This window comes from Tachyglossus aculeatus, chromosome 1 (genome assembly GCF_015852505.1).
Source record: "Tachyglossus aculeatus isolate mTacAcu1 chromosome 1, mTacAcu1.pri, whole genome shotgun sequence".
NCBI classification, from domain to species: domain Eukaryota; kingdom Metazoa; phylum Chordata; class Mammalia; order Monotremata; family Tachyglossidae; genus Tachyglossus; species Tachyglossus aculeatus.
The window spans coordinates 50,777,217-50,789,952 of NC_052066.1; the positions used below are offsets into that span (position 1 = coordinate 50,777,217).

A 12,736-nucleotide genomic window follows, 5' to 3' on the forward strand; every position below is an offset into this window, starting at 1 on the left:
GTATCTGTTATACTATTAAACTGTACCCTTCCAAGTGCTTAGTACAGTGCTCTGCACACAGTAAGCCTCAAGAAATATGACTGACTAACTAACTGACAAAGGGTTACCACCGGTTCCAAAAGGATAGGTTAGAAACATTCATTGGTTTATCTTTTTAAAGGAGTGCTGCAATGATTTGGAATGTGGACAGCAGAATTCACATCTGCTTCAGTTTTTATCATGAAAGGAAATATGGTACATAAGAAATTAGTTGAAAAAGTATTAACTGCATAAGCAAGTTATGAAAAATCTTCTAATATGAAAATTATATATGCTTTGCATAAAATATATTTAAATTATTGTGAAGTAAATTGCATATATTTGCATAACTATCTATTAAAACTTGAAAATACAAAATATGCAATTGGCTGCCATTAAATATGCTCATGACATGTTATTCAGTCAGATTCCTTTATTGCTTAAAATGCTCCTGGGATTAAATTAACCACTATGGAAAATGCAGTCACTTATTCAAGTGACTAAAGTATTATTCAATGCAGTACAATAATTCCTCACTAAACTGTGCAAAAGAGGCCTGAAAAGTCCTTGAAACTTCTCAGTTTTCTGCCAAAGATTAGGATCTGCATCACTGAGTATTAATTTAGTGGTCTTTATTTTTTTTTTCTAAAATATTCTTCACTGTGAAAAATAACATCCAGAAACTGGTACAGTGTCAAAACATTGCAGAGAAAAGTAATCTAAATTCACTACTTTCTGATTTTACAGATTGAATTATTTCATCTAATTTGGTTTTCCTAACAAGACTTAGAGGTGTCTTCTGGATCAAAATCATGAGTTTACATATATGCTTCAAACAGAAGGGATTAAAAAAATCTATACAATGCTTGTACATTTCTTCATTCTCTTTTCTGGCCTACCTTCTATGTTTCTCCCTTTCCTCATTTTACTGAATCCAAAGAATATTATCCGAAGAAACACGTTTGAAGATAATAAAGGAGATTATTTGAATGAATACTTTTGATACTTAGAATAAGGACTTCTATCCCTTAATTTGGGATTTGAAAGATTAAAAAAGCCAAAAATACTGTTTCCCCTCAAAATGTGCCTGCTTTTCTCATGATATAGAATTTGATCTCATACCTCCCTTTTTAGTATTCTAATTATTTTTTCTTCTCCTCTCTTTCATTTTCAGTTTTCCTTGTCTATAGCACTCTAGCAGCTCCTTCACTTTTTTGCCTTTTTCAAAACCTTGCCCTAATCAGTATTGCTTTTCAGTACTGCTAGGATTCCCATTTCAACACTTCCCCACTTATTGCTTCTCAAAATAGACTGGTTAAGACACAAATGGAAGAGTGACCTATATGTTTGCCCTACTATTCTCCTGAGTTCTGATGATAGGTTGACAGATTTTTGGTTACAGCATTTCAGAGAACCAGGTTGCTGGAATGTTCAGGTTGAAAGCTTCTTAATTGCCTAGAAATCACCTTGAAAGCAGTAACAAAATTTTCCTCCTCTTCCCCTCAAAGAGTTACTACCACCAAGTCTTGCCTTCTAAATGGTTCCAGATATTCCCTACCTTTTACATTACATTTATACTACTCATTTTAGGCCCATGTCTCTCAAACTTTCTGTTTTGGTTGCATTTTTTTCTACTGCTATTTTTAAATCACTTAGAAGAATTTTCATTTCCCACCTAGTTTTCACCAATCTTTCCTTCAGTTAATTGCTGGATTTAGCCTCCCCTCATTTATCCCTTACTGACTAACAACCCCCTCAGTATCTAAGTCTATTTGCTTCTCATCAGACGCTTGGTGGACTACAGCTGATTATTATAAGAACAATAAATAGGCATCACACCACTGTAGAACTTGCTAAGATGTCTCCCTCTTTCTTTTTCCTGTTTCAATATCTCCTTGCAACGAGAGAACATGTGAGGAAGACCACCATTTATTCTCTTTCTTCCTCCTCCACACCCCTTACTTGATTGTAATATTCTAAGGGATGAGGACAGAGTGAAAATATTGGTATAGGACGAACCAACTCATCGAAAACTTTTATTTCTTTCACTAGATTTCCTTTTGTGTGTGAAGGGGAATACTAGTAATTATAGCTGTGGTATTTGTAAAGTGCTTTCTATATGCCAGGCACTATACTAAGCTCTGGGGTAGATACAAGATAATCAGGTCCCATATGAGGCTTAGAGTCTAAGTAGAAGGGAGAACAGGGATTTAATTTCCATTTTGAAATGAGAAAACTGAGGCATAGAGAAGTTAAGTGATTTGCCCAAGGTCACACAGCAGGTAAGTGGTGGAGGCGGGATTAGAACTCAGCTTCTCTGACTCCCAAGCCCAGGGTCTTTCCACTAGGCCATGCTGCTTCTCATGGGGGAGAAATCTCATTAAGAAGTAGTACAACGAGGTACTTGGAGGAGATGCAGAGGAGGCAGCAGATATAAATTACTTGTTCAAGGAAGTTAGTACTGTACTCTTCCAAGCACTGAGTACAGTGCTTGGAAGTACCTCACCTCCCTTCTCTCCTTCTCCAGCCCGGCCTGCACGCTCTGCTCCTCTGCTGCTAACCTCCTCACTGTGCCTCGTTCTCGCCTGTCCCGCCGTCGATCCCTGGCCCACGTCCTTCCCCTGGCCTGGAATGCCCTCCCTCCACACTTCTGTCAAACTAGCTCTCTTCCTCCCTTCAAAACCCTACTGAGAGCTCACCTCCTCCAGGAGACCTTCCCAGACTGAGCCCCCTTTTTCCTCTCCTCCTCCCCATCGCCCCCCTGCCCTACCTCCTTCCCCTCCCCACAGCACTTGTATAAATTTGTACATATTTATTACTCTATTTTACTTGTACATATTTATTACTCTATTTTATTAATGATGTACATATAGGTATAATTCTATTTATTCTGATGGTTTTGACACTTGTCTACATGTTTTGTTTTGTTGTCTGTCTCCCCCTGCTAGACTGTGAGCCCATTGTTGGATAGGGACCGTCTCTATGTGCTGCTCACTTGTACTTTCCCAAGCACTTGGTACAGTGCTCTGCACACAGTAAGCACTCAATAAATATGATTGAATGAATAAAGTGCCCTGCACACATTGATTGATTGATTTCAAGAGATGGAGCACTGGCTGGACGGTTCAGTGGGATGTAGAGGAGGGTTTTGAGGACTGGGGAGACCTGGGTAGGGTTGTAAGCAGAGGCAAAGATCCTAGAGGGAGTGAGCAGTTGAAAATGGTAGTCAGGGAGGAAAAAATAGTGGATCCAAATGTTTATAGAGGCTGTGAAGGGATGGAATCAGAGGTGTGGGTGCAATCAATAGATTTTGGAAGTAGGTAGGACATATGAAAAGGGATGGTTGAGAAGGATGAGAAACTGGTTGAAGGGGGTAAGAGGATGTTGGGGTGTGAGGATGAGATTTTGGGGAGTTTACCACCCATGGTTTTGATGGTATCAACAAAATTGTTGGTAAGGTCATCATCAGGGGCCAGAAAATTGGGCCAAGGCACACCAAAAGTTTAAGCTGGAAATTAAGTAATAATAATTATGGTATTTGTTAAGGGCTTACTAGGTGCCAGAGGTGCTAGTACTTGCTAAGCACTGGGGTGGGTAGAAGCAAATCAGACTGGACACAGTCCCTGTCCCATGAGAGGTTCACAATCTCAAATCCCCATTTTACAAATGAGGTAACTCGGGCACATCATCATCATCATCAATCATATTTATTGAGCGCTTACTGTGTGCAGAGCACTGTACTAAGCGCTTGGGAAGTACAAATTGTCAACATATAGAGACAGTCCCTACCCAACAGTGGGCTCACAGTCTAAAAGGGGAGACAGAGAACAAAACCAAATATACTAACAAAATAAAATAAATAGAATAGATATGTACAAGTAAAATAAATAAATAAATAGAGTAATAAATATGTATAAACATATATACATATATACAGGTGCTGTGGGGAAGGGAAGGAGGTAAGATGGGGTGATGGAGAGGGGGACGAGGGGGAGAGGAAGGAAGGGGCTCAGTCTGGGAAGGCCTCCTGGAGGAGGTGAGCTCTCAGTAGGGCCTTGAAGGGAGGAAGAGAGCTAGCTTGGTGGATGGGCAGAGGGAGGGCATTCCAGGCCTGGGGGATGACGTGGGCCAGGGGTCAATGGCGGGACAGGCGAGAGCGAGGTACGGTGAGGAGATTAGCGGTGGAGGAGCGGAGGGTGCGGGCTGGGCTGTAGAAGGAGAGAAGGGAGGTGAGGTAGGAGGGGGCGAGGTGATGGACAGCCTTGAAGCCCAGGGTGAGGAGTTTCTGCCTGATGCGCGGATTGATTGGTAGCCACTGGAGATTTTTGAGGAGGGGAATGATATGCCCAGAGCGTTTCTGGACAAAGATAATCTGGGCAGCAGCATGAAGTATAGATTGAAGTGGAGAGAGACATGAGGCTGGGAGATCAGAGAGAAGGCTGATGCAGTAGTCCAGACGGGATAGGATGAGAGCTTGAATGAGCAGGGTAGCGGTATGGATGGAGAGGAAAGGGCGGATCTTGGCACAGAGAAGTGAAGTAACTTGCCCAAGGTCACACAGCAGACAGATGGTGGAGCTGGGATTAGGACCCATGACCTTCTAACTCGCAGGCCCAGGCCCTATCCATTACACACTTAGGATAATTGGTGCAGGCAATATGGTGAGTCAGGTCGGAAGGAAAAGTAATGGTTCTGGGCGTACAGTTGCTGTTTGGATGTCCTGATATGATTCCTCTAGACTGTAAACTCTTCTTTTTTTAAATTGTATTTGTTAAGCACTTACTACAAGCCAGGCACCGTAAAAGCTAATCACATTGGACACAGTCTATGGCCCACATGGGGCTCACAGGCTCAATCCCCATTTACAGAGAAGGTAACTGAGGCATAGAAGAGTAGTGACTTGCCTAAGTTCACACAGCAGAAAAGTGGCAGAGCTGGTAATTAGAACCCAGGTCCTTCTGACTCCAAGGCCCGTTCTCTATCCATTAGGCCACACTACTTCTCACTGTGGGCAGGGAACGTGACTACCAACTATGTTGTATTACACTCTCCCAAGCACTTAGTACAGTACTCTGCACATAATAAGTGCTCAGTAAAAACCACTGATAATGACAATCCATTCTCCTCATGTGCTCCACTCAGTGCAACTGGATAGGGGTGAGCATAGCTCCAGTAGTAGGAAACTGACTTTATTCTAAGACTTCATTGTTATTGACCCTGTCCTGTCATTTGAGCTAGAGTATAGCTTGAAAGGAGTCAGATGTAACACTTGTGGTGAGTTAGGTTTCACAAGCTTTGAGAAGGTTGGACAATGCTTTCACTACATGTGGCGCTGCAGTGAAATTATTCACCCTGAAGCAAAGAATGATCCAATATTTCAGAATCACTTAATTTGAAGCTTCTGGAAACTAACCACATGCCAATACTTTTAAAAATAGTCCTTAACACCCTTATAGCCCTGCTGTTGGTCCAGTGGAAATAGCAGTGCTATGGGAATCAGGAGAATTGGTTTCTATTCATAGTTCTATAGCAGCTGAATTATTAATAGTGGTCCACCATTTCTTCTAAAGGGCAAAAAATGAAATTTAAATAGCAAGAAGGAAAATTAAAACCTCTGATAGAGCAGTTCATTATGAATTTACTTAAGGCAGTATCACTAACATTAGAGGTTTTAAAAATAGGTGAGAATCAATTGAAGTGTTCCATTTAGACAGGTTACATACTTCTGCAATGTAGAAGGATGCTTGTACTACAGAGGACTGTCTAGTTCTATTTTCTACTACCCTAGGATATTGGGGCTGGTCACATGTCAAGTTCAAAAGGTTTATCACAATTCTCTGACTAATTACCAGTCAGAACCCTGATGAGCAGTTAGATTAAAATCTTGAATCAATTATTTTTTCCACCTACAGTTCAGAGTCTGTTCATTAATTTCTTTGTCTAAAAGTTAGATAACTTATTAGGTGATATTCAAAGCAGTATCAGCATGATGGATCAGTGCCCTCTCCTTTTTTTAAAAGACAGTAGAAGAACTCTCTCCATTTTATCCTGCCTGAAAAAATAAATAGAAATGAAATATTTTGCTGTGAAAAATATTCAAATCATCCATAATAGAGCAGCTGTTGCAAGTTTAATCGCTGGGCACTTCCGGTCATTAGGAAAATTGCAAGTGTCTTCTAAATACCTTTTTTGTTTGATTGTTTGTCAGCATAATCATTGATTTGCTTCTTATACCAGTTCATTGTTTGTAAGAAAACCACAGAATAAAATCTTAAGTAGCCAATTGAGCTCTGTGGTTCCGATTACACAGAGGGCTATCTTTCAAATTCCTACACAATATGGTCAGGTTAGCCAAAAGGAACAAAAAAAAGAAAACTGTCTATAAAATAATTCTATTTATGTTTTGAAGAAATGATGCATACCCAAATGCGAAAATAAACATTAAGACTGAAGGAAGACAAACTCAGAATTGAAGAACTGAGCCAGCCAATGCACTCCTTGAAAGAGGAATGTCAAAGATGGCAGTTCTGCTATTTTGGATGGGACAAGAGGAATGTCTGTTTTCTACATACCACACAGGAAATTCTGATTTAATTCATAGAAGACCCAAGCAATAGGCTTGTACAGCAAGCTGTGAAAGTTTAAAATTATACTCTGGCCTAATGTGAAAATCCAAATTCAAAATTGTCATTAGCCAAGTTCTGTTCAGAGGCCTGTAGGTGACCAGGATGCTTTCAGCCATTTCCGTGTTGCCTCGGCAGGTTAGAAAGGTAACCCAGAGTGATCATTTCCCACCCTCACTGGGACTAAGATGCTGCTATCTCAACTCCATCAATTGTAATTCCACTGCTGACTTTAGACTATAAGCTTCCTTCTTGACCGTGAGCTCCTTGTGGGAAGGGTACATGTCTACATGTTATATCTCACTCTCCCAAGTGCTTAGAACGGTGATCTACACACTGTAAGCATTCAATAAACACGACTGATCGATTAATTGACTGAAAGGGTCTTTTTTCTGTTGCTCACTGCACTAGGAACTTGTGAAGTACAGAATAAAGAAGTGACAGTTTCCTTTATATATATAAATTGTATTTATTAAATGCTTACTATGTGTCAAGCACTGTACTAAGCGGTGGGGCAGATACAATACAACTAGTTTAGAGAAATCCCAAACGGGGCTTACAGTCTACGGGGAAGGGAGAACAAGGATTTAATCCCCATTTTACAGTTAAGGAATCTGAGGCACAGAGAAGTTAAGTGCGTTTCTCAAAGTCACACAGCAGGTAAGTGGTATAGACAGAATTAGAACCCAGGCCGATGCTCTGTCCACTAGGCCATGTCGCTTCTCTCGAGGAGCTCACATTCTAATGGGGGAGACAAACCCCAACACATTTATAACTAAAGTCATCTAAACATCTTTACAACTAAAGAAGCAGCGTGGCTTAGTGGAAAGAGCACAGGCTTGGGAGTCGGAGGCTTTGGGTTCTAATCCCGGCTCCACCACTTGTCAGCTGTGTGACTTTGGGCAAGTCACTTCACTTCTCTGTGCCTCAGTTACCTCATCTGTAAAATGGGGATTAAGACTTTGAGACCCATGTGGGACAACCTGATAACCTTATATCTATCCCAGAGTTTAGAACAGTGCTTGGCAGATAGTAAGCGCTTAACAAATAACGTCATCATCATTATTATTATCATTATCCAAATGAATAATTGAATAAACATATACACATGAGCCCCTTGAAGGCCAGGAACTGGTCCAATTTTCCCTTCTGCATACTTACTCAGTACTTAGTATAGTGTTCTGCTCATAATAAGCACTTAAATATAATTTTACTATTTCTTTTACTACCACCACTACTAGTATAACATGAGTGCTATGACTAGCAGATTTCACTAATCAAGCTTTTAACTTGTACTCAGTGGTATTCATCGAGTGCTTACTATGTACAGAGCACTGTACTAAGCTCTTGGAAGAGTACAACACACAGAATTAGCAGACACATTCCCTACCCATAACAAGCGTACATTCTAGAGGGCACTTACAGTCTCATTTGGGTTTTCCCTCTATTGCCACTTTCACCTCACCCAAGTAGAAGCAGAGTGGCTTGGTGGCAACAAGAGCATGGGCTTGGGAATCAGATGTCGTGGGTTCTAATCCCGCTCTACCACTTATCAGCTGTGTGACTGTGGGCAAGTCACTTAACTTCTCTGTGCATCAGTCACCTCATCTGTAAAATGGGAATTAAGGCTATGAGCCACAGGTGGGACAATCTGATTACCTTGTATCTACCCCAGCGCTCAGAACAGTGCTTGGCACATAATAAGCATTTAACAAATACCATTATTATTACTATTATTACTTGGGGCCCTCACCCACTTGAACCCCTGTAGCACTAAGTACATATTTTTATACTCTATTTCTTCCCCCTACCTGTGATGGAAAGAGCATGGGCTTTGGAGTCAGAAGTCATGGGTTCAAATCCTGGCTCCACCACAAGTCTGCTGTGTGACCTTGGGCAAGTCACTTAACTTCTCTGAGCCTCAGTTACCTCATCTGTAAAAATGAGGATTAAGACCGTGAGCCCCACGTGGGACAACTTGATCACATTGTATCCCCCCCAGTGCTTAGAACAGTGCTTTGCACATAGTAAGCGCTTAACAAATGCCATCATTATTATTATTATTATTAATGTGTCCCTCTCAGGGTCGCACCTGGAGAGTTTCCAGTACTTTACCAGTCTTGACTACGGAAGGGAGAGTCAAGCAGAGGCCTACCCATTCCATTCCTAGATTGGGCAGTGGCTAGCCAGTGGAAGGCAATCTGCTACAAGTCAAAACTCCCCTGTGCTGGGCAGCAGCAGCATGGGAGAGAGTTGAGGCCAGAGATTCAAGTTTACTGTGCAGAAGGAGGCAATGGTAAACCACTTCCATATTTTTACCAAGAAAACTCTGTGGATATACTACCAGAATGATTGCAGATGGAGGTGGGGTGCTCTGGGAGAGATGTGTCCGTGATGTCGCTATGGGTGAGAGATGACTTGACAGCATAAGACAAAACCTGTAGTACAGGAGAAGCGGCATGGTTAAGTGGAAAGTACATGGTTAAGTACATTGCCAAGATCCGCCCTTTCCTCTCCATCCAAACCGCTACCCTGCTCGTTCAAGCTCTCATCCTATCCCGTCTGGATTACTGTATCAGCCTGCTCTCCGATCTCCCATCCTCCTGTCTCTCCCCACTTCAATCCATACTTCACGCCACTGCCCGGATTGTCTTTGTCCAGAAATGCTCTGGGCATGTTACTCCCCTCCTCAAAAATCTCCAGTGGCTAACAATCAACCTACGCATCAGGCAGAAACTTCTCACCCTCGGCTTCAAGGCTGTCCATCCCCTCGCCCCCTCCTACCTTACCTCCCTTCTCTCCTTCTCCAGCCCCGCCAGCACCCTCCGCTCCTCTGCCACTAATCTCCTCACCGTGCCTCGTTCTCGCCTGTCCCGCCGTCAACCCCTGGCCCATGTCCTCCCACTGGCCTGGAATGCCCTCCCTCCGCACATCCGCCAAGCTAGCTCTCTTCCTCCCTTCAAGGCCCTACTCAGAGCTCACCTCCTCCAGGAGGCCTTCCCAGACTGAGCCCCTTCCTTCCTCTCCCCCTCCTCCCCCTCTCCATCCCCCTACCTTACCTCCTTCCCTTCCCCACAACACCTGTATATATGTATATATGTTTATATGTATTTATTACTCTATTTACTTATTTTACTTGTACATATTTATTCTACTTATTTTATTTTGTTAATATGTTTAGTTTTGTTCTCTGTCTCCCTCTTCTAGACTGTGAGCCCACTGTTGGGTAGGGACCGTCTCTATATGTTGCCAACTTGTACTTCCCAAGCGCTTAGTACAGTGCTCTGCACACAGTAAGTGCTCAATAAATACGATTGAATGAATGAATGAATGGAAAGAGCACGGCTTGGGAGTCAGAGGATGTGGGTTCTAATCCCAGCTCTGCCACTTGTCTGCTGGGTGACCATGGGCAAGCCTCTTAACTTCTCTGTGCCTCAGTTACCTTATCTGAAAATTGGGGATTAAGACTGTGAGCTCCACATGGGGCAACCTGATTATCTTGTATCTACCCCAGTGCTTAGAATAGCCCATTGTTGGGTAGGGACCATCTCTATATGTTGCCGATTTGTACTTCCCAAGCACTTAGTACAATGCTCTGCACAAAGTAAGCGCTCAATAAATATGATTGAATGAATGCTTGGCACATGGTAAGTGCTTAACAAATACCATAAAAAGCAGTATGGGAAAAAAATAAGAGTTTAAAAATTTATTTTAGAGTCTGTCTCCACCACTAAAGTGCCAATTACTTGAGAGTAGGGATCATGTCTGTGAACTCTATTATACACTCTGGACTCTTAGTTCAGTGCTCTGCAGAGTAAGTGCTCAATACATGTAATTGATTGATTGATTGAAGATATTCATATATATTCATTCATTCATTCAATCGTATTTATTGAGCGCTTACTGTGTGAAGAGCACTGTACTAAGCACTTGGGGAGTACAAGTCGGCAACATATAGAGACGGTCCCTACCCAGCAACAGGCTCAGAGTCTAGAAGGGGGAGACAGACAACAAAATAAAACATGTAGACAGGTGGCAAAATCGTCAGAACAAATAGAATTATAGCTATATGCATATCATTAACAAAATAAATACAATAGTAAATATATGCAAGTTAAATAGAGTAATAAATTTGTACAAATATATACAAGTGCTGTGGGGAGGGGAAGGAGGTAGGGCGGGGGTGGGGGGGGAGGAGAGGAAAAAGGGGGCTCAGTCTGGGAAGGCTTCCCGGAGGAGGAGAGCTCTCAGTAGGGCTTTGAAGGGAGGAAGAAAGCTGGCTTGGCGGATGTGTGGAGGGAGGGCATTCTAGGCCAGGGGAAGGACGTGGGCCGGGGGTTAATGGTGGGACAGGTGAGAATGAAGCACAGTGAGGTGGTTAATGGCAGAGGAGTGGAGGGTGCGGGCTGGGCTGTAGAAGGATTCATTCATTTCATTCATTCAATCGTATTTATTGAGCACTTACTGTGTGCAGAGCACTGTACTAAGCACTTGGGAAGTACAATTTGGCAACATATAGAGACGGTCCCTACCCAACAGTGGGCTCACAGTCTAGAAATGAACTATACTTCAGAACTAAATAAACCTCAACTCTATGAATAAAAGAGGTTTCATTGAAAAAGACAACTGATTGACTTTATAATAGTAATTTTTAAAAATTCATAATGTTAACATGTAAAGAGTTTTCTTGTTTTATAATTTAGCTAGTTCATTCCTTTATTTTGAAAAGTATCTTTGCGCTATTATGGACCCTGAGTTTTCTTAAAAAAAAGGAATTTAGGAGTGTCATAAGAGATTGTTGTCTGTCTCCCCCTTCTAGACTGTGAGCCCGTTGTTGGCTAGGGACCGTCACTATATGTTGTCAACTTGTACTTCCCAAGTGCTTAGCACAGTGCTCTGCACACAGTAAGCGCTCAATAAATACGATCGAATGAATGAAGAGAGTTTAGTCCTTCAGCATTCTCACAATCAAATGTCAGCTTATTGCTCACCTGCTGGTAGAAGAGCTTAACTTGTGTCAGATGGCCAAGCGAGAAGCAAGACATTTGTTTCTTTGCTGACGGAGGGAGAAGGACAAATTTCATTTTAACAGCGACTCAGCACAGACTGCCATTTAGCACCTGGGAATACATTCACTGATAAATGAAGCCCCTTTGGTCTTGTCTTTTTGCCCTTTAAAAGTCAAAATGTCTGTGCTGAACTCCTTAACTTTATTCATGCATTCAATCGTATTGAGCTCTTAGTGTGTGCAGAGCACAGTACTAAGCGCATGGGAAGTACAAAACATGGTATTTGTTAAGTGCTTACTATGTGCCAAGCACTGTTCTAAGTGCTGGGGTAGGTACAAGGTTATCAGGTTGTCCCACGTGGGGCTCACAGTCTTAATCCCCACTTTACAGATGAGGTAACTGAGGCACAGAGAAGTGAAGTGACTTGCCCAAAGTCACACAGCAGACAAGTGGCGGAGGCAGGATTAGAACCCATGACCTCTGACTCCTAAACCTGTGCCCTTCCCACTTAGCCTCGCTATAGCTACATGTAGCTTTAAATCTATGCTATTTTGTGCCAAAACCCTTCTAGATCATTTTCCTAATGATACACTTCTTTCAGTTACCCATCTAAAAGCATGGAAATGCATTTCTTACTTGGAAGTAGTATGGTCTAATAGAAAGAGCTAGGGACCAAGATTCAGGACCCAGTTTTAGACTTCTAGATGCAGTTCTGTTCTTGCTTGTTGTATGCATTTGAGCAAATCATTTGACCTCTCTAGATCTCAGTTTCCTCATCTGTAAAATGTAGATAATATAGATTTGTTCACCCTTTGTGGTCACGGATTGTGTCCTATTTGATTAATTTGTATTCACTCCTGCAGTGAACATGGTACTTGGCTCATTAACAAGCACTTAATAAATACCACCACCACAGTCATCATCATCATCATCATCATGGAGAAGAGGATAGATTATGGGACTGGGAGTCCAGATGGTAATGGGTTCTAATCTCGGCTCTGCCACTTCATTCATTCATTCATTCAATCGTATTTATTGAGCGCTTAGTGTGTGCAGAGCACTGTACTAAGCACTTGTCTGCTGTGT

At 42.1% G+C, this 12,736-nt stretch overlaps 1 non-coding gene across 1 annotated transcript; it reads left to right on the top strand.

The window, feature by feature from the left end:
- Positions 1-8,715: 8,715 nt before the first annotated feature.
- On the top strand, positions 8,716-8,853 carry LOC119938339. Its single transcript, XR_005454404.1, has one exon. It is a non-coding gene; the product is annotated as a small nucleolar RNA SNORA7 (small nucleolar RNA).
- Positions 8,854-12,736: the final 3,883 nt, after the last annotated feature.